This window comes from Dendroctonus ponderosae, unplaced genomic scaffold (assembly GCF_020466585.1).
Source record: "Dendroctonus ponderosae isolate FM_Combo_2020 unplaced genomic scaffold, Dpon_F_20191213v2 Dpon_F_20191213_4, whole genome shotgun sequence".
Lineage (NCBI taxonomy): Eukaryota > Metazoa > Arthropoda > Insecta > Coleoptera > Curculionidae > Dendroctonus > Dendroctonus ponderosae.
In genome coordinates this window covers 3,515,490-3,537,240 of record NW_026018611.1, presented here as the reverse complement: position 1 = coordinate 3,537,240, position 21,751 = coordinate 3,515,490, and the positions used below count along the sequence as shown (strand labels likewise).

Here is a 21,751-nt window from a genome sequence, read left to right as displayed (position 1 = left end):
CACATCATTTCTCTGCTGATGAAATTGATGCTAAAAACGGATCTTTAAGGAAATGAAAGCGGATTATAAAAAATGAATATTCGTGATTTATTGTATCATTTACAAATGCGATTTATTAAAAATGAGGGATGGTTTAGTGGAGCTAGTAGAAAGCTAATGACCATTGAACTAAAATCCATGAAAAATATTAGTAAATACAAAAAAAGTTGCGTTAAGTAGAGTACCTATACTTGTAATTTTTTTGCTGAAATAGAACAACAGAATCTATATCTTGCATCAGCCAGAATTCCATAAAAGCGGCATTTGAATTTAAAAATATATTAAAAAGCATACGCAAGAAATGGAAATTTAAAATAATGCCAATTATCAAGGCAGTTGAAAGGTTGCCGAACAGTTCACTAGAATGCAAATGAAAACTAATTTGATTATCAGGACAGAGGTTGCACACCAAACCAGCAGGAACAGTAAAGGAAAGAAGCAGAAAATTAAAAAGATACGAACATATTTGATTAAATAGGAAACACTTCAAATGTGGGCATCAGAAACTGACGGAACATAAAATCAATATTTTCAGTTGAACATTTTCGTATTCAATTGTTTAAACTGCCTTCAATATTGGAGGGCAGAAGTTACAATTAAGTAACATATTTACTACCTTTCAAACCATCTTTTACTTGTTCAATTGCGACAATTCTTCATTCGCTCATCTTCGTCATTTCATGCATTGATAAATTTTATTCTCTTCACAGAGTTCTGAAAAAAACTAGATGTTGAGTTCTATTTTTTCCAGATTATCTTTATTACAATTTTGTCGCGCTCTTAAATTGTTATATTCGAAATAAGTTCAATATGGGAATCGTCATTGATATTTCGCTGATTGTAATCACATTATAGTATTAATCTACGTTTACAAAATATAAATACAATAAAATTTACCATAATTCACTCAACGCAGCTCAAATTGAACGAGACTGCGAAGCCCTCCCTTAATTAAATGTTTTTGTTCACTTATACAAATTGGCTCTGCATGAATTATTAAAATAATTGTTGCAAAAAAATGATTGTAATAAACGATTCTATACAATTTTTCAAATAATCGGGCAATTTTCGCAACAAAAATCAAAAGGTGAGCGACACTAATAAACTTGTTTAATACGCGAAAATAGTTAATATTGCAGCTAATCTAAGCAATAAAGCCAAGTCCTTTGACAAAAAGTGTTCTTAATTGCCTGTCCTACAGGTACAGTTTAATTTCGGTCCGTGTCACGTTCTCAATTTTAAAGTGTGATGAACTAGCGTACTTTCTACACTATTGGACGTTATAAAATAATGGAAAGCAACGGAACGTTTTCGAAATGAGTTGGACAAGAAAAATTTAACAATTATTAATGTAGAGTAGGAAATTAAACAAAACTGTTGAACAGACAGCCAAACGAATTGCAAGCAAATAATCCAAACAATATCATCTCACAACTAAATCAGATTAATTTAGAATTAAAGCTACCAAACTCAAGTCAAAGTGGACAAAAAAATTAAATCAAACTAACAATCGAGCATTGAAGTTTCTAAAAATTTAAAGGAAAATAATGTAGAAAACATAGTTCAATGTTTAACGTAATCTTCCAAATACATTTCCTTTTAATTCCTCAATTTAACCAATTGTGAAAAGTTGAATGGCTGCCACTGGTTGTTTATCGCACCGACAAAATTGTACAAACCTAGTGGTAATTCGTTGGAGCAATTTTCTGCCACGCTTTCTGTTGTCGATCGGGGTTAATATAAGTGGCCATAGGTCAGCATCAGTCTGAAAAGTTTTCGAGTGCTGCAGTTAGCGATTTGATAGCGGCTTTTATTGCTTTTTCGTACGTTCTTTCGCTCCTGGACTTAGAAAACGGCAGGAGTCGACTAGAGGTGACCGGCTCCGTTTCTCGAATTACAATCACATGCTGGCCCGAATCAACAAACAGCAATAAAATGCATCATACATAAATTGAAAAGTACAAAACAAGCAAATTTTTTATATAGAAAACTCACACATTAATATTTGGATTCTAACTGAAATAGAGTGAAAAGTTTATAATTTGTAATAAACCTAATTTTCCAAAAGGAAAATATTTCATCACGCAAGTTTTAAATTTCAGAGTTCAGTGATCAAAGACAACATTGAGCAACAATTGCTCAGGTTTAGCATCATGCGAGTAAATATGCTTGAAAACAAGTCAGGAAAAAACAACAACCAACACAGTTGAGTAAACTACTATGACGAAAACTCATTTTTGGATTGAAGAAGCAACTTCAATTTTCCTGCATTTGCAATGATCATTTAGAAATCGTCATCCTCCGCATGTAGAAACTCGAGGAAACAACTAGAGCTTTAAGCTCCATCCACCGTATCGGGTTGACAGCGATAGAGCAGCTGTTTGTCGCGTCTTATAGACGACAAGCGGTGAATGTTCGCTCCTCAGAAATGCACCGATCAACTTTAATATTTCGACAAGTTCTACAACGCGTTCAATTGAAAAACTTCCCGCTAACGGCATTTTTATAACAGGCATGGAAAACTTGTCGAGTCGAGTTGACCGATTATGTAGTGAGAACGTTCAGATTAAATAAGTTTGCTGAAGATATAAGTGAATAGGAAATTTACTTTGCCTTGCATCTGCAAATTGGAACGTTCGAAAGTCCTGAGGAAACAGTAGAAACACCCTTAAAAGACCGTTTGGAAAAGTCCATATTCTTCAAAATTTTAGATTTGACTTCCAGAGCAAACACACTGGAAAAATCAACCAAATTGAGCGGCTTCCACTCGTATAAAAGGAAGAAATGCTTATTTAAATTAGCACTAGAAAATGATCTAATAAAGTTTCCGGATTTAAAAAAAGGATATACGATCGCCATTAACATTCTGAGTGGAGAGCGGACCTAAAAGCATCGCAATAAAAGGTGGAAAAGTGAATAGAAAACTTCTCGCCCATATCTTTTTGTATGCAAATTTGTAGCGTTGCGGCTTACAGCGACACCGCGTTTTACACTTAAAGTTGCGGTGTAAAGTTGTAAATGTAACACGCCCTTAATTCCTTCTTATCTCGCGCGCAAATGAAATTCGCCAGGATTCTAATCTGGAAGAATAATTAGCTAACGCTGCCACGGCTTAAACGAATCCTGTTACCCACCTATTTATATGGTTTATAGATTGAATTAAAATCCTTCAAATAGCTGCCAAATCCACATCTTTAACGCTGAAGAATTCCACCCTCAAGTTGAAAAATAAACACGGGAAAAAAATCTGCAAATCAATCAGTGGCTTGAGGGACGTCGCTTTGATTATGAAGAAAAGAATTGAATTAGACACGGAGGGGGAGTGAGCAGTTATACAACGAAAATGTTTTGTCGATATACATATTTTCCGAAAGGAAATCAATCCATTAAGGTGGGCGTATTTTCGATGGCATAAGTTTTCGGCGAAACCCGGGCAAAAATATGTCGATTTTGGATAAATGAAATGGTGCTTCAATAGAACCGATAACCGATGGATTTCTATGTGAAACGATCGAGTATAGATTTATTATCTTCAGTCTATTTTCCCATTTGCTTGTTTGCAGACCATCAAGTTTCGACTCAAATCTGTTAAGTCCACTGTTGTTTTTTCCAAATCCCATTGTCTGAGTCTCAGGCAGATACTTTGACGATATTTTAGCCACAATGTGAAAATTCTGAGCCATTCGAGCTTTGGAGCTGAATGGACTGTTTTCAATTTGAAAAGCGCCTCATTGTGCATTTATATTCTTAACAGAGAAAATGTGGGCAAATCAAATTCAAAAGCGCTTAGAAAAGTAAAAAAATGGGTAATTGTTGGTTAGAAGAAGGGTTTGGGATGTCAATTTCTGCGCCTACTGCCTCTTGGCTGATGAAAATGGCATAGAATTTGACGCATTTTGAGATTTTTAGGCACTTTGTTTTCTAAACGTTCGTCGAAAGAAACCGGTGTTTAAATCGAAAAAATAGTTTATATTGGTCATAATTTAGAATACAAATTATAATAACTCTGATTAATATATATCTCGGGTTTTGCCGTATTTTCCTAAATGTAATGGCTGCAAAAGTACTTCTTATGTTATTATTTAATATAGTTATATGTTCATGTTTTCAAAACTTTTCTTCTGGGTATTTTGAGATAGATATAAGACAGAATTCCTCGCGTACGAATTTCTGTCGCTTTAGAAGACAACAATTTTGAGCTGAAACACCCAAAAGAACGGTTGTGAAAACAGAAATTCGTGAAAACTGATCTAGTTTTCTTCAGAATTGTAAAAAATTAAACTTTTGGCGAGCAAAATCGGAATTTCTGCGAACAAAAATTTTCAGCCGAATACCCAATAAGAACTTTTTCAAAGCATGAATTCGTCTCAGCCACACAGAACTACTTATCTACTTTTCTTCATATTTTGGAAATTTTTTTAAACCGGACTTACAAAATGCGTATATTTTCAAGAAATATGCACGAAAACGTTAGTGTTTCGAGCGCTTAAAATTTTCTGTCTTTCTCAGAATTTCTTGCCATATTTTGTAGCTTTTTTGAACAAAATGTTGCAAAATCGTCAATAACTTCTGCGCGCTTTTATAACATGATTTCTCTCTAACCGGATACACGGATTGTAAAGTGAAACCTTCCAAATTCCATTGGGAATTCCATCCTTCTTCTTATCTTAACATTTGTTTTTAAATAAAGGATGCAAAAAGTTTTTAACTTAATCGCATTTTTTACACTGTAAACTTGTACTTGTACTGTAAGTTCCTGCACTTATTCCGGTATTATTTAAAATACCGGTTTTTTGTTCGAATTTTCCACTTTTGTGGCTGGTGGAGCTACTTACGGATGCTATTTTTTTACGGTTTTTTGGAGCCAATTCGATTAAATAAAAATGTTTAAATGAGTACGTAAACATTTAAGGTCACATTCCTTCTTATCTGGAGCCTATATAAAGCCAATTTTTGTACTATTTTTGTAGAACGAAACCGCTTTATGGAACATCAAAAACGTAATTTCATACACTTTTTTACATACAAGTCGGTTTCATAATCAATTAATAATTGAGGTCTGAAACATTTTCTATCATAATTTTGAATTTTCTTGACCAAACTCTGGCAAAGTTGCCTTTCAATAATCACGTCTAAATGATGGAATTTTTCGAATCTAAGGCGTTTTTCAATGCAAATTTGTCGCTTCATCCGAATTAAAATGGTGTCTAACTTTGTTTAGAAAATCTACTTTGGATGTGGGTATTTTTGAGTTAAATATGCTCCTCTATTTGCATAAAACGTTTGAGTGAATAATAAGCAAGATATCGCCGGTTCAAGATGATAACTCAAAAGCGGAGCTAAAATAGCCAACGTTTCCGCTTGTGTCGAAACATTTCAAACACCTACAGCCAAAAAATAACAAACAATATTGAGCGCGTTTTTGGCACAATTTTTTCTGGTAAGTTTTGGTCAATCCGAATAACATCTTTACGTTCATCAATCGCCAGATTCTTCACACTTTAAACAGTATATCTTGCCAAAATCTACAAATCCACCCCTATAAACTTTTTAAAAAAGTCGAGTGCGATTTTCTGCTGAAAAAGCTACACAAAAACAGAGTGCTTTACATAATGAACCGCCACCCCAAATGCGGAATTACCATAATATTGGCTATTTATTTTCTCCAACTCCTCGCGTTTCTGACTTAATATCGTCATCAGTGCTTGTCACTGGCACATCACTTCCCACGTTTTTTCCCCCCGTTCTGGTTCCTGTACAGCTCGCTTATCCAATTTCCCCAAAAATTAATCAGAATATGGCGACCAAGTGGAAATTAACAAAAAAATAATAATTTGCATCACACAGACACTTATTCAATAGCCACTTTTGCAGGCCCTTCGATCAATTGGCAAGGGCATGTCCCCTCAAAAACAGGGTGGCAGCATCGCAATTCTACCCTAAAGTAAATTGCAGGTTTAATGGGTTAAGCGACTTTAATTTGCTGCGTTCCTTCTGTCAATTTCGTTTGCCCCGGGGGAATTATGAGCAATAATTCCAAATGTTTTACTTTTTTAGCTCTTTTTTCATCCTCGTTTTTCTGCTCAGTGTCTTAATTCTAACTGCAACAGACAATTTCTCAAGTCTTGTACAACTGACGTATGGCAAAAGAATAAAACCGACATTTCGTTCCTAATGCCCATAAATATCCCCTATTTTCATCGGATCAAATCTTGAAGATCATCGAGATTGTATTTTTGTGCCGTCACGTATTGCCGACGAAAACATAGGGCAATAATAGGAAATATTTCGGAACAGTTTTCTAGTCGGTTTGCTTGGAAAATTGCATGCATTTATAGTTCGGAGAGGACGGAAATTCAATCCACTTTCCTCCCCTTGGTTCCCTCCGCCGACCCTCCGGCCACCCTCTTGATACGTATCGTATTGTTTTCCTATTGAATTGCAAACACAACATGTGCTTTTCTCATATGTATTTGTTCTTCAGAAAATAAAGCAGAAACGGTCAGGAAAATATGTCCTTACGGTATTTAGTCTCCATTTTGTCAGCGGATTAACTCGACCATGAGTAAATGTATTAGTTATTAAATGTCGCAGCTTCACTTCAAAAATCGACCACTCAAATCAACTGAACACTGCCAATAAGCAGGTTCAAATTACGTTCAGCAAATTCACTAAGCCGAATTAAAAAACTCAGGAATTAATCATTCTATTGTTTCAAAGGCCTGAAGATAACAACAAGTAAAACACGCCGAAATTGCCAGAGCCACGATCGAATTTCAGGCACTTGGGGAGCCCTTTTCCAACCCTTTTGTATTAAAGAAAAACATTGGCCGCCATCAAATCAGATCAAAGAAAACGCGAAACGAATGAAAAGCTGGCTTGTCTTGCAATGTTAAAAAGGTTAAACTGTATTATAACTGTCCTTTGGGCCTTTGACTCAAGCAGATTATGGCCAAACGGGTGGAGTTACAATCGAAAATCCAAAAACCGATAGAGAACTTCTGGCCTGGCTGCCAAATTCCACGTTTAACAACGGAAATGACGACGGTTTTCTAAATGAATGAATTTTTAATTTAAGTGTTTTCATTTATTTAGGGAATGTTCGTCGCAATTAAATACTTCGAACTGAAGAAAAAAAATGATGGCAGAAGGAACAGTGTCTTTGCCTGCGGCAAAAAGAACAACGGCGGAATTTCGACCGCATTACGAAAATTAAATTCGCCGGGCATTAAATCCGCCCGGTTTAAATACTCCAAGTTGGGGAAGAAAATCAATTTGCGACTAAAATCGGCATGACCAAGCAAATAGTTGAAATCTTCACAAATGGACCTTATGGAAAATGCACACTAAAGAGAAACAGTTTGGGGTTTGGTAACAAACACGCATACAATTGGTGACCAATACATCAGACTTGTTAATATTAGATAAGTTTGAAATTATAAAAAACGCTGGAAAATTTGTAAATTTGCTACGTCAAACTAAATAAGAACTGCATCGTATGCAGCCTATAAATCACTTGGGTTTGATTTAAATTTGGAGGTTTTCCATCCCCTTGTTTCCCCACAAAACAAATAAGTTCACTGCAATTTCCCCATGCTTAAACATGGCTTAACCCACCATAATAACTACTGAGTACCCTTCCAATGTAATTACTTGTCTATGACTTGCACTATTCGGTCATTTCATTAGTTTATTACTTTGTGGAAAATTGGTGGAGTGCGCATTTAGGGAGAGTTTAATTTCGCAAAGTCCCACATTTGCCATAAATTAATTTACTATGCACTATTTCGTATAATCCAACGGGTAAAATCTACTTACTTAAATTGTCAAGCAATCAAAGTTTAGTGGGCGTATTTTCCTTTGTTTTTATTAGTTAGTGCACATTTTTGTCTTTTGCACGAAAAATATCGCGAGTAAACTAAGTGCAAGTTATTGAAGCCACCGCATAAATTGGCTAATAATTAGAGATCATCATAGTGAAATTACTGCATATTTAAACTTTTGGAGCGGAATTTGGCAAAATAAGGTAAGATCGCGATTTCCTGGGTTTAGGATCAAATTACGGTTTTGAAAAATCCTCGTTTTGTCGACCACAACATCTATACTCAACAACAACAAAATCAAATACGTAAAATATTTCCAGTCCTTCCTGAATCCAACAGAAAATTGTGGATTAACTARACCTACAAATATGCCTTYAGAAGAAATTAAATGATCAAAAACTGGTCTTGCAGAATGGTTTAACCAAGCGATTAAAAACGTTTTACAAAAACTTACCCYCGAGGTTAAGGCTGACAACTAAAAGCGGCTATTACCTGAAAAAAAAAWTATTAATATCGAATTCCTCRACAAATCGTGTAGAAGAATGAATTACTGTTGTMATAAACGAATGCAAAGGTCCTTAATAAAATCGCCTCAAAAAGAACATAAMAWTTTTTCTTCGCTCTTAGAATACAWACCAAAGCTACTAGAAAAAGWACTAAGATTTTTTTTTAGTTATATTTGTTAATACTTTGTTACGCCCTCGTGAAAAACACCAGAAARTTAAAGTACTGGCGGTTTCAGTTCAAGCAGTTTTCATTATCAATTAGAGATTGGTGGATTTTTGYATATTTAATTGAGCTATTTCCTATTTTCAATAAYATCAGCTTTAACCCAAAAAATATTTTTAAGCGAATKCTCACAKACAAAAAGTAGAATACCATTAGTCTGTTGGGCGCAAACATTGCAAAAGTAAATAATAATCCAATATATTAAACAAATCAAAATATAAGCGCCAGACATACTCAAATTAATAGTCCGAAATGTTTGCTTCATGCACGCAATTAGTTCACCTTTAAATAGACGGAAATTTCAAATCAAACTTGTATTTATCTAAGCTCGGCTTAAATAACCGCTCTAAATCGAGATATGGGCACTCTGGAAATGGTTTGACCAACTTCTAGATTTCACTTATTTTGTATACTAATAGCTGGATTAAATCTTGCCCATCCCCTAAAGTTGTCAAAAAAAGACAAAAAATTTGAAGCGAAGTACCCACGAAGAATGTTTAGAATTTATTTTTGCTGCAGCTCGATGCAGAATCTAAATTTTCCAGACAATTCACGTAACTTTTGTAACTAAAGGTTCAGTGATATGGAAACATTTTAAAGAAAAAAAAACATTGCAAATTGTTAATTATAACAATAATTTATTAGAACAAATGATCAAGCAAAGTCACTATCTACCGAATGCACAACTTGGTCCATTTTCTGATATTTTAAGGGCAACATTTCCTGCTTTCCTTGATTCAAGACTCGCTAAGTCGTCTTAGTTGTCGCTTATCTCTGTTACAAATGTCGATTGGATGGTCGAGCTAGTCGTTTCTCCAACGACAGAGTCTGATCGAAGTAAATTAAGACCAATTTTCCAGAATGTTGTTAAAAACAACAGAACAGTTGTCGTAAAAAACGAGGACTTAGTTCGTTCCTCTGCCACCTGAAATGGGAAAAACAGCCACTGAACCAAGCGAAATATTTAATGCAGAAAAAGGCCCAGTTTTGTAAAATAGTTCCTCACAATTCTCCTATTCGAACAGTTCCATGAAAACTAGCTGGTGAAAGTTCGTTCATTAACCATCCTCCAAAAATGATTGTCAAAAATGGTGAGCAACTCGACAAGAAACGCCCCGCTTCTCACATCCGCCCGACCCCGAGAGCTTTGCAACTCAAAGTGAGAGTGATTTATTAAGTAGGCAAAAAGTTAAACTTCTTCCGAAACGCTAATAGAAAACCAGGGAACAGCTTAAAACTACAAAAGGCGCTTTCAATAAATCTGCCGCTGTCAATCGTTTCGGGAAAATAAAATGCGACGGCAACGGCACGTATTCGAACTTTGCCTTGCGGACGGCACCGATGCCAATATATAATTTTACTTGTTTAAAGTTGAAATTTATTAGCTTTATACACCAGTTCCCGTTGACATTGCATGCAAAATTGCAACTACTTCCAACGGCCCTTTGGCGCGTCATAAAAACGTCCGTACATGAAGAAAACCAGCCGAAAATGCAACTCGAATAAATCAAACGCCTTCAACTCTGTTCCATGCATTATTTCGGACAAAAATCGGCACCGACGCGGAAAATTCACTAGTTAAAGTCAATTTTCACGTAACGCTTTATCTGCCCTCCACGTCCATAATTTCTCTCAAGACGACTTATCACCTTTGCAGCAGATAAGTACGATAAAAAATATTTATTTTCACTTAACACCGAGCAACTACATGCCCATAGATTATTCTTATCAGCAATAATGATTTGGGAAACCGATGTAGCATGCCATTTTTCTTTTCTACCCCTCGCAACGTCAGCCGGAGACGAAGGGCTGAGCGTATCGACCTTCTGGGGTAGTTTCCAAGCAGTGGTGTCGATTCGAGCAGGATTTAAGGGCGGCATTACACACCCAAAATCGACCCCTGAAAAACAGATGCAAATTTTATTTCGAGCCCTAATCAACCAAAAACACCTCGAAAAATACTAAAGTTAACTTTTGAACTTCCACCCTCGATTTCTGTTGGCTTGCTTTAAAGCTTCGACGAGTTCATATAATTTTAACACGCACCATTGCGGAAAAATTCATTAGTAATTCCATTGTCATCAATTAAACTGGGCCAGTTTAGGTTAATCTTAAATTTAAACTATGCAAAATATGGTTCTGCAATAAAGTATGTCATATATAAAAGAAAAATAAACAAAGCACACAAATCCTGAGCAAATAAATGTATTAAAATACCACCAGACACTAACAACAAAAAGACACCAGTTGCAGTCTCTTAGAAGATCAAATGCGAGCTTAAAAAAATTGAACAAGTTTAGCAATTCACCTGCCCTGAATCAACATGGAATCAATGAAAAACCGCCTCTCTAAATTTAAATAATTAAAACACAATTCAATGGAAAAAATGTAGAGTAACAGCCAAAATAGCAAACAATGAAGTAAGTGAAAAACAAGACCGAGCAATTCGATTTTGTATGCGGCTGCTTTCAAGGAAAAGCAAATGTGAATTTATAATTTTGATTTCAGTAAATTTAATCAAATTAGCAACATTTCGGTTGGTGGAACCTTCAATCGTTTTCAGATAAACGTTGAAACGTCGCATGCTTCCAATGCATGGATAATCATATAGCAAACAAATAACACAAAAGATAATTTAAAAAACAGTTTACTTCGTTCATAACGTAATTCTCACGTAACTCGACTTGTGCATGAACCGAAACAAATCAAACTCCCATTTTTAATTTTCTCGGCACTTTCAAAGTATTTTTATTGGAAAGCAGCTTTTAATTAAACAACTTTGGGCGATTGACTCTAATCCAGCCAATGCGCAGTTTAATTGAGCTCTGCATTAGCGATTTAGAGGCAAATTAGTTGTGTTGCGCCACTGCTGTCAGCAGGCATAAAAACAAGGAAAAAGAGAATGCTGGGGTCGAGATCTTATAGTCAGGAAAACCAAGAGTTTGGGGTGAGTGACTGCTGCAGAAATACAAGTCCTCTTATTAGATAGGTCAAGATCCAAAATTTCTTACAGGATTTAGCAGCGATTTTCGATAGATTCACTTAAATGCCTGGATATAAAAAGTTTCCAGAAGTAGTATAGAATATTTAATTTTAGATCTAAATTTACAGTTTGGCATTTTTTGCAGATTTTAACAATGATTCTGACTAAAGGTTTCACAAAAACAGCAGTTTTTCGTTAAAAATTACCGTAAAATAAATTTTGAAAACTCGCCTCCTTCATCAGTCTGATGTATAAAATATTTCAGGACTGCTGATGTTCACGAAAAGTTGCTATAAAAGATTGCTGCAATCAACAATTTTCTTGAATTAATAGCAAAGTGAAGTCGCTTCATTGCGTTTCAACATTTGAAAATTCGCTTCCTTCATCAGTCTGATGTAGATATACAAATATTCACAATTTATTTCAAATCTTTTCTTCGATCGCAAAATAATTAAAATATGTGTATTTTAATTAATTGGTGCCTTGGATTACAATACAGTGAACTAAATTGTTTGAGAAACAAGACTTTCGACACTTTTCAACATTAGAAAACTCGCCTCCTTCATCAGTCTGATATAAAAAATGTTTTCTTGTAAACTCCCGATTATTCCCAATCAGTTATTTATGGAAACTTACTATACTGAAATTAACAAATTCCTTCTATCAGTAGAATAGTTAACATTCACCATTTCTTTGCACATCACATTCTTCGAAAAATATATTAGCGCAAAAGTTGAAAACCTCTCCTCCTTCACCAGTCCAATTTATATACAAATATTTTTACATTTCATCAGTGTTTAATCAATTAACAGTTTCAATGAATGAATTGAATAATCGTGTGCCCGCTTGGTCAGTGGTTGGAAACATTGCGATAAAGAAAACCATTTGCTTCTGATCCAGTCAGTTATTTCGCGTGAAAAAGATCAATACAAAAGAAAAATAAAACCTTTGTTGGCTGCCCCCATGTTTTTCAAGCCACACTCGACTGAGCACTCCAAATTATATTAAATTTTAACCGTTTTCCCAACGGTCATTTTAGCAGTCTGCGCCCCCATGCAATGATTGTATGCCAATACGCCATTATTGCTCCCAGTTCCCAAAAAAATATAAAAAACAAAGATTGAAAACCGACGTTCGGTTCTAGTTTATTTTTTATTTTGAATTTATGAAGCCGGTGCTAGATTTCAATCGGCGACGAGAATTTGGTTGGTCCGTCATTATATTTATTTCTTCAATGTTTTCACATTTGCACATGTTTTGTTTAAGCACACATTTAAGGCACTTAAATAAAGTTAACAACATTGAACAAGTTAATTCCCTTATCGCGCTGTAAAACATGTTTATCGTGTCCGGTACCTGACAGATTTTCCATTTCGCGCACTGTCTGGACGAGACGTTTATCCGGCATTTTCATTTATCGCCTAGTTTTTCCATTATATGGCATTTATAGGACGATATAAATTTTTCAAACACGTTCTCGTTGGATCCATTTTTCATTCGAAAACGGTTAAAACTGCAATTAAATATCCGGAACTATTCTACCGGAATTGCAGCCTGGGACTGAGCTCAGAATTGATATATTTTCAACAAAACTATAGTACCATGTGCGCTGCGCTGTCCTGTATGAGTGGAAACTACTGGATTTCAGAGCTGCTCAATTAGATGAAATAAACTAATTCATGTATGAGATGCTCAAAAATTGCCTCAAACCCAACAAGCAAACATTAAAACATCATTTCCTTCAGGCTTCTCTTGGTGTTATGCAAATACTTATAAAATTTATACGGGTTTGGCTCAATGCATATTCCTAATTAAAAACGAACTTGCAATTTCAATATGAGTATTTATTTTTGGATTTTAATTTAAGAAAAGCGCAGCAAAATAATAAATTAACACCACAATTCCCAGGCTTAAAGAAATATCTGAAGTAGCAACCATTAGCAGCGTATTCTTGACCATTTTAAAGCGCAGAAAGCCCCCCTTTTTTAAGAGCTCTTGAGTTTCAAGTCTGCTGGTCAGAAAGGAAACTAATGATACTTTAATAGCAAGTGTTTGAAACATTATTATTAATCAAATGGTTCAATGGCTGTTCGACGCAAACACTTATTCTGTTCTCGGTCATTTTTGTAAGTTATTATATTATAATGCTTTTAATTGCTCAATAGTTACATTTTTGAAATGTAAATGAGATTTTACTCGCGAAGTACATATAGAGATTGAGTAATTTTCTCTGCTACTACATAAGTTTAAAGGGCATTATCGACACGCACAGCAGACCTAAAATGGGTTAATTTATGTAAATCAAGTCCGGTTGGTAAAAGTTATTTTTACGTTAGCGCATAATTCAGCCCCAATTACTACAGGCAATTTTTATGTGGTTCAGTTCAATGTTGAATAGGTGTAAACTAGATTAAGCTTGAAATCATCCAAACTAAAACACTTGGTGTTTGTTGAAAATAAGCAAAATCAAAAAAATTGATAATAAAGTCCAAAAAAAGTGTGCTATAAACCAAATGGTTTTACTCAATGTTAAATATTATTAGTGTAAAGCAAATATATATATCAAATGCATATGGATTTCATTTGGAACTCGCAAACGAATTTCCCGTATGTATAATAATGTCAATTTTAATAAAAGCGTATGTAAATAAAATTTTCAATATGGTTTTGAATGCAGCATATGTGAGTTTTTCCTATCAATAAAATTATTTGTGCTGTATTATCATGATTTGCGCTGAATAATTTTATTGTTTCAGTAATATTCACTAACTAATTTTAAGTTACAAGCTTTCCTCATTTTTTTATGTTGGTCAACAGCAGCTGAAATAGAATCAATCCATAGGCGACAATAGTCTAGTTTGGACCAATTCTATATTCCTCAGGATATAAAAAGTGCCAATAAAATTCAGTAGTATTTAAAAAACTCACAACAACAAAAATACCATTTATTACTAAATAAAAAAACATGTTCATAACGAAAATTAGACTTTATAAAATCGTGCCATGGGTCGAAATATGAATGATACAAAGTGGTTTGTATCATTGACTGACTCTTTAGACAATACATAAAACCATAAATCACCAACTTTTTTATTGCGTTCAGTCACTTGTTAAAATATGGTGAGTTTTTCAAACTTTAGGTTTAATTGCGGTTTATAAAAGCTGCTAGTTCGCTCTTTTCTGGGTATTGGCGCACTGTGAAAAGCAGTTGAACCTGGATGCAGACTTTTCCTTGCTAAACTTGGCATATCTTCAAGAAGTTCTCACTTATGTCACCATCATAACCACTGACTGAAGACGGAACTGGGGAACAAAACCTTTTCTTTCTTTTCTTCACAAACACGAAATAAAAGCCGCGCATAATGACAAAAACTTTTCCAATCTACCCCGAACCAAGGTTGCAAATTGCTAGCCAATATTCGACCTGGTATGCCAATGAACCCTCCACCTACCTATGCGATTTAAATAATTACATTTTTTTGTTTACTCGACCTGAACGAAAAACCATCCATTCGGCAAACAAACAGAAAAATTGGAATTATGGCCCAAACAAAAGCAAAAGTAGCGGGCGAATAAAAAAAATATCGGATTCATGTTCCGATTCGATGATATTTGACAAAGGGCAATCGGCAGGTGCTAAATGTGGAGGTTTTTTTAAATTCATTTTCTATAGCCTAGAACTAATCCACGATTAAGGGCCTCGATGCCCAGCAGTGCACTTTGCATTATGAAAAACAATTGTTGGCATTTGCTGTTAGCAAATATCGGGAAAAAATACTGTCGACTGGAGGAAAATAACATGAAAAGGCCTTGAATGAAATAGAGCTAACTAATTAGATAGAATAGTATTTCATAAAAAGTTTATTCTGAAGACATTCGGGCAGTTGACTAGTCAAATTGTTTATTTACTAAATAGTTGGATACTTATTCCAAAAACCCAACTGGTCGTTTGGAAATGACCAAAATACTTCAGTGCCACTTGCTCAAAAAAATAGCGCTAAATCACACATTAGTCCAATTGTAAAATTAAATTACAGTTATTTGACTGGCGCCTCCACATTTTATTGCCGGGCATTAAATAATGCTGTTGAGTGACAATTTATTTATCAACGAGCGAAATATTGTCTACGATAAAGCAATTACGCACTCGAAATAATAATATAATACACGCATTTTTTTACTAATTCACAAAAACAATTAATTAAAACCCTGACTTGCTCTATTTCCCATACCAAAAACTATTTTAGTCCTTCTATAAATATTCGCAGTACTTTTGTTTCAAAATCAAACCCTTGTGGGGTAAAATTAATTTTTAGCGCATTTTTTTTCCTATTGCAATTTAATCGTTACAATGTTATTGTCTCGACTTCGGCAAACACAAATAAAATTTGAATGAAAAATATTTGTTAAACTGTGTTTGCTCGTGCTTTTGTTACATATGATTTAATTTTTCGCGAAACAATAGGCCAAAATTAATTATGTAGTTTCTAATAATTCTAGCATGAAAGCGCGATGTTAATAGAAATTTATTATGTAATAAAATTTAATATCGAATTTATTATTATAAGGGTTTTTCGCTCGGCTGCCACTGTTTGCCGTTTTTGAATAAACGATAAACTGTTGTTGTTGTTGTTTTTTAAAGCTGATTTATTATCGGCGATTTTAATTTCGAAAATGTATGGGAGGGCTGGTTGATAATATTTCTTTTAACCTAAATTACACGGTTTGAATTTTTCCTTCCTTTATATAAGAAAATTTTTAAAAAGTGGCGATCAAAAGTGCATTATACATTTGTCTATTCATCGTCAATCAATAAGTCTATCAAATTATTGCCGCCTAGAAATACACTTCTTTGGCAAAATAAAGGGATTTTACACAATATAAAAATATATAATCGGCTGAATTTAGCTTCCCGATGAAAAGTGCTTGCACAGTTGGCAATAAAAATTGCCATTTACTGGACCGTTTTCCAAAAGTTCAGTTGTCTCGATTATTCCACAAGTTTATCCAAATTAAATAATTCCTCTTCCATCGGGTTCCAAACAGCAACTCACCCTCAAAGAATTTCGACCCTAATTATTTAAAAAAAATATTTTTGATTCCTCTATTTCGTGACAAATCGTAGACGAAACAACGGCAAAAAAAGATGGCAAAAACTGCCATTAAGGTAATATTATTTTAATTTATGTGAAATGTAACGAAGTGTAATTAAGACCGACCTGGGGTGCGACATAACGAATTGGCTGCAAAAAATATATAGAAAAACGTCTCATAAAAAAGCATTTTTCTTTACTGCACGTAATACCTGCTGTCAGATTATAGTTTGAAAACCTATAATGTCGCTTGACTTAGAGGGGTAATAATAGATCTGGAAATAAAACTATCAATAAAAACTGGAAGTTGGCCGGGTGAGCAACCGATAAGCAAAATGTGAGTCACTTTCAATATTCCACAGACAAATGAAAGTGCAATTTCCATAAACTAATCATGTCAAAAACATGTGAACGTTCGTCTGGCACACTTCGAGTCGGGGATTTGTTTAGAAAATTACCGCAACCTCCTTCCTGCTTGTGACTAATTTAAAGACCAACATCAATAAGAATGCAAAAGACATTTAGATGTTTGTAAAACATTGTAAAAATTGTATTGGCAACAATAGTGAGTATTTTCCCAAAAAAACCCAAAGCCATAAAACAGGACACATTTTCCATCTAAACTCAGAACCGTTTTCCCGGGGAATATCGAGCACATTTACATTGGAACTGAGCTGTGCCTTTTAACAAATCGCCCCTAAGGCGCTAATAAGGGTGGTGAGTGACCCTGTAATTGTTTCGCCACGCGTACGTCTACAGAATAGGTTTAATCTGAGAAATATTGGGTCTATGGGTAAATAAGGGTTGCCTTTTGGGTTGAATACGCTCAGAAACGACCCGAGGGCTCAATTATCAACTGTTGTGGCAGATTTTCGGAAGGAAATCCGCAGTTTTCACCGGCAGTCATTAGGAGCAAAAACCTGCGAAAAATTCAGTTCCATTAGGTCAATTCATTCAACTTATCTGTCTCTTGGATAGTTTTCAGGACTTGAATAATAAAAGTTAGCTAATTATGTCGTTAATGTACCGAAAAGGTGAAAAGTTTGGAATATAATGGCAATTACAACGGGTGGAAATGCTTCCTTTGCTTGCACGTCTAATTGTTCCGAGTTTGCACCTGGATTTGGGCTGCAAAGTTTGTTATAAACGATTAAATCAACCCTTAATAAAACTGCAAATTTGCCACGATAATTCGTGATCACCACTGTCCTGATATTAGAAATTGTCTTCTTTAACTTAGCGGTTTAGAAGATTATTCTTTCAATTAATAATAATTGAAATGACTTTATCAACTGCTTGAACTTAAAATGTTGAATTTGCAATTTACAAGCCAGAAGCGGTTGATCCACATTTCTAAATTAACGTCTAATGCATTTAATAGAAATAGAAAAATAACTAAACCAAAATTGTGCGGACTCAAAAGCGAAACATTTAATTTGAGTGACTAAATTGATGCGTTGATGATTGATGATTGAAAATTCAGCAATATATAGGAGCCTAAAAGACGCCACTAAAAACCGGTTTTTCATAAGTAGCTTTTAAAGTATTTAGAATACTGAAAATCATTTTCTGCTATTATAGATATTAGCAGTTAAGACCCCTTAAAACAGTGTCTTTCGACGTCAATTTAGTGCATTGAGTGCGCCAAGGATCAAGCTTGTACACAGCTTGTACACTTTAATGCCCATATTCCTTAACACCCTGTATGCTAGAGACACCAAAAGATCATTTTTAGAAAGCCCGAACCTTAAACTAAAAAATATATACTGTTTGACATCGATAAAATGAACCGTTTTCCAGAAAAAATATAAGTTCGTATCAAATATCATTTAAATAAGAAACATTTTACATCAAAATCCACTAAAGCATATGTTAAAAACAAAGAACTAAATTATATAAGATTCAACTTATTAAGGCAGCTAATGACCAAAAAAAAGGAAATAATCTTGGTTACTGTGATTCACTTAATAATTATTAACTTATAAAAAACTGGAGAATTTAAACTTTGGGAAGTGTCAATGAAGCAGCCCAGAATGAGCTTGTTTCATTACGTAACAAAGCAGCAGTAGGAAAATTCCTTCTAAATAAATTGAACAATCACCATTTTAAGCTCAAAAATACGAAAAATAATCGAAATATACCAAACATGTTTTAGTGGTAAAAAAAACCTCATAATTACGATAAAACTTCAGCACATTAAGGATGTGAATAGGAAAAAAACAGGAGGAGCACTAAGTTGTGAAGATGACAAAACCATTAGAAAAAATACAGACAACAACGATGAGAAAGTTTAGATGACTAATGAACGACTACAAAACGATATAGAGCTGAGGAAAAAAGTCGCAGTTGCACAATGATGAGGATAATTAATCAAGGAAAAGCTAGAATTAGTAAGAGTGATTGAGAAGCAAACGAAGAAAATTCAAGTACTTTCTAAGTGAAAAACTAGACAAACTGTTGATATCAGTCAACATAAATCGATATTTAAGAGAGCCAAGTCGAAAAACAATCTTGCTCAAAGAGGTAAGTTTCAAATTCAAAATTTCCGGCCCTAAAAGCCATAGATTTACAAGTATAAAAATTAATTCGTTGAGGATAAGGGCCGGTTTTCTCTGAATCTATCATTAAACTCGTCATAATTGGGACGTGTCGCTAAAGAGAAGGGTATTTAACATAATAAAAGATAGGGGCTCTGGTTAAAGCTACGGATCTTGGGCACCCATTCAGCTGTAGTTAATATTTGAAATTATAAATGACTTGGTTGGCATGCCTATCGAAAGGGGCTTTTCTGAGGGTCCTAACTGATTCTGAACGTAAAATAATGTACTTCAAAATAGTCCAGATCGTTGTCCTAAGCTGGATTTTTTCCTTGAACTCGAGCTGTAAATATTGCAATTGAAACTACACCTTCACAAAGTTGTACTTTAGCTTGCATGGAATTCGTTCAGCTGTTATTAAGCGTTCAATAATTCTTGCTTGAAGGCTTTATTCCAGACACACCCCAATGGAAAAAAACGGTATAAAGAGGGATGCACCACCATTATTTTTCCTATGAGCCCCTTTGTTGTCGGAACTGCGGGGACGCGATTTACAAAATTCAATAAGAAATTTAAAGCAAAACCCGACACAATGAATTGGTTACAAATTTTCGTTCAATAGATCATGATTTGATTGTCCCTTTATTTTTGGTAACTCAAAAAGGGGTACGGAAAGGGTGGGCTAGATATCATTTAGAAGGGGCTCTGGATCTGATGTAAATATTGATGGATCGGCTATGAATATATGGATGACCTTATGCTCGCGGTTTAATATTCAGTGCATTAAAAAGGACGAGGATTTTAAGCGGTTTAACCAAGTGAATGAAATCCGAACTGGGCTGGTCAAGTACGAACCATCGATAGTCGAAAAAATTACAAAAACAATCACAGCGCCCAGTCCCGTCAATCACAGATATTAACAATGAGAAAACGCTTTTCACAAATTCGATTAAAAACGTTACAATTTTCCTTGGGTAATCAATCAAAACGAGAACGTCGGCTCGCCTAGCCACGCAAAAAACAATTTATTTGAATTACAACTGAAAGGTATTATGGCCGCGCAGACGGAGATGGATTCGGAAGATCCGTCATTTCGCCTCTTTTTGTTTCTAATTACTATCATTCTTTTGTCGTTTCGTTTTCTCTTGTTCATTTTTTCTGTCCGAAGAGATGGAATTTGCGCGCACCTAATTTTTTCCCCGATATATTCGTTGCGGTAACGCCGCACGAGACCGACGCCTGATCGAGTACGTAATTAATCATATTCAATATTGCACGCATTCTATGGACTTTCTTACTTGAAAATAAATTGCTGTAAGCCTTTCTTTACAACTTATTTTAAAAATCGATACTACACCATGCATATATTTAGCGGCCGGATTTAATAAAACCGTTTAAGCACTAAGTATGTTGCAGTGTTGAGCAAACGTCTTGGCCAAAGAAAGCAGCAACACCCTGTCTAACACAAAAGCCGAATTTGTGAAGTCGCATGCCGTTAAGCATCAACTTACTGTTGAATGTCAATGACAAATGCAATTTAAATCAGGAACTTTATACTTTTTTATTTTCCCTTTCACAATCGCTTAATTTAAAGAGTTAAGTGGTGCATGCAACATTTAATTGAACGGCATAAAAATGAAATAATCTGCAATTGAGCCGTAAGAGTTAAGTGGAACCTTTAAAAGACCTGATTTGGGGATAAAAATAATTTAAATTTTACTAACACCATCAACAACCCGCGTAGCTAGAAAAATTAATTATTGTCGTTATACAGCGCTGAACAAAAACTACTTTGGAAAACGGGGTCTTAGACCTCACCCCTCTGCGATTTCCTAACACAATAAAGTTTAAAATTGAGGGGTGGCTGCCAAAACGCGAACTATATGACAGATTGACGGTAATCTCGGGTTTTACATGCAGCATTCACTTTTCGAGAGGGAAGTTTAATTTGTATTAGGGTATTTTGGTAGGCGATTACGCAAAGTGACGTAAAATCAGCAACGTTCGAGCTTTAGTTACGGTGTAGTGTACCGAGTCATTTATCAAAAAATATTAAGATTAGAACAATTTAAAAATAATAATTTCGTAAAAAAAACACTACAAAAGCACTGGTGTTGATTTGACAAATCAAAGGTGTTGATAACACTTACAATATTGTACACGATTCGATAATAACAATGTTAATAAACCCAGAATATTGCACGGAAACGGTTATTAATTAGGTCGATGAAAATGCTCGCAAGCAAATTAAGATTTCCAGCTGCAACGGCTCGTTAGAGACACTTGAGCTTTAAAACAATTAAAATGAAAAAGCTGTCTCAGTAGTTTCAGTCATCATCCCAATTTGTATCAATTTTATTAAATGAACTGAATTTTAAAAATGTATGTGTCTATTATATGTACGTAAATTCTACTAAAAGGCTTTTTCTCGAATAAAATACTTAAAAAATCAATGTTAAATGGGAATTTAAGCAAACATCCTTTTATTACAGATGCAAGCCAGAGCAATTGGCCAATTTTTGGCTTAATAAAGCACAATTATATGCA

The 21,751-nt window shown here is 34.7% G+C and overlaps 1 protein-coding gene across 3 annotated transcripts in view; it reads right to left on the bottom strand.

Moving 5' to 3' along the window:
* Positions 1-21,751, bottom strand: part of LOC109546830 — a 320,780-nt gene that overhangs the window by 189,535 nt on the left and 109,494 nt on the right. The window lies entirely within an intron of this gene.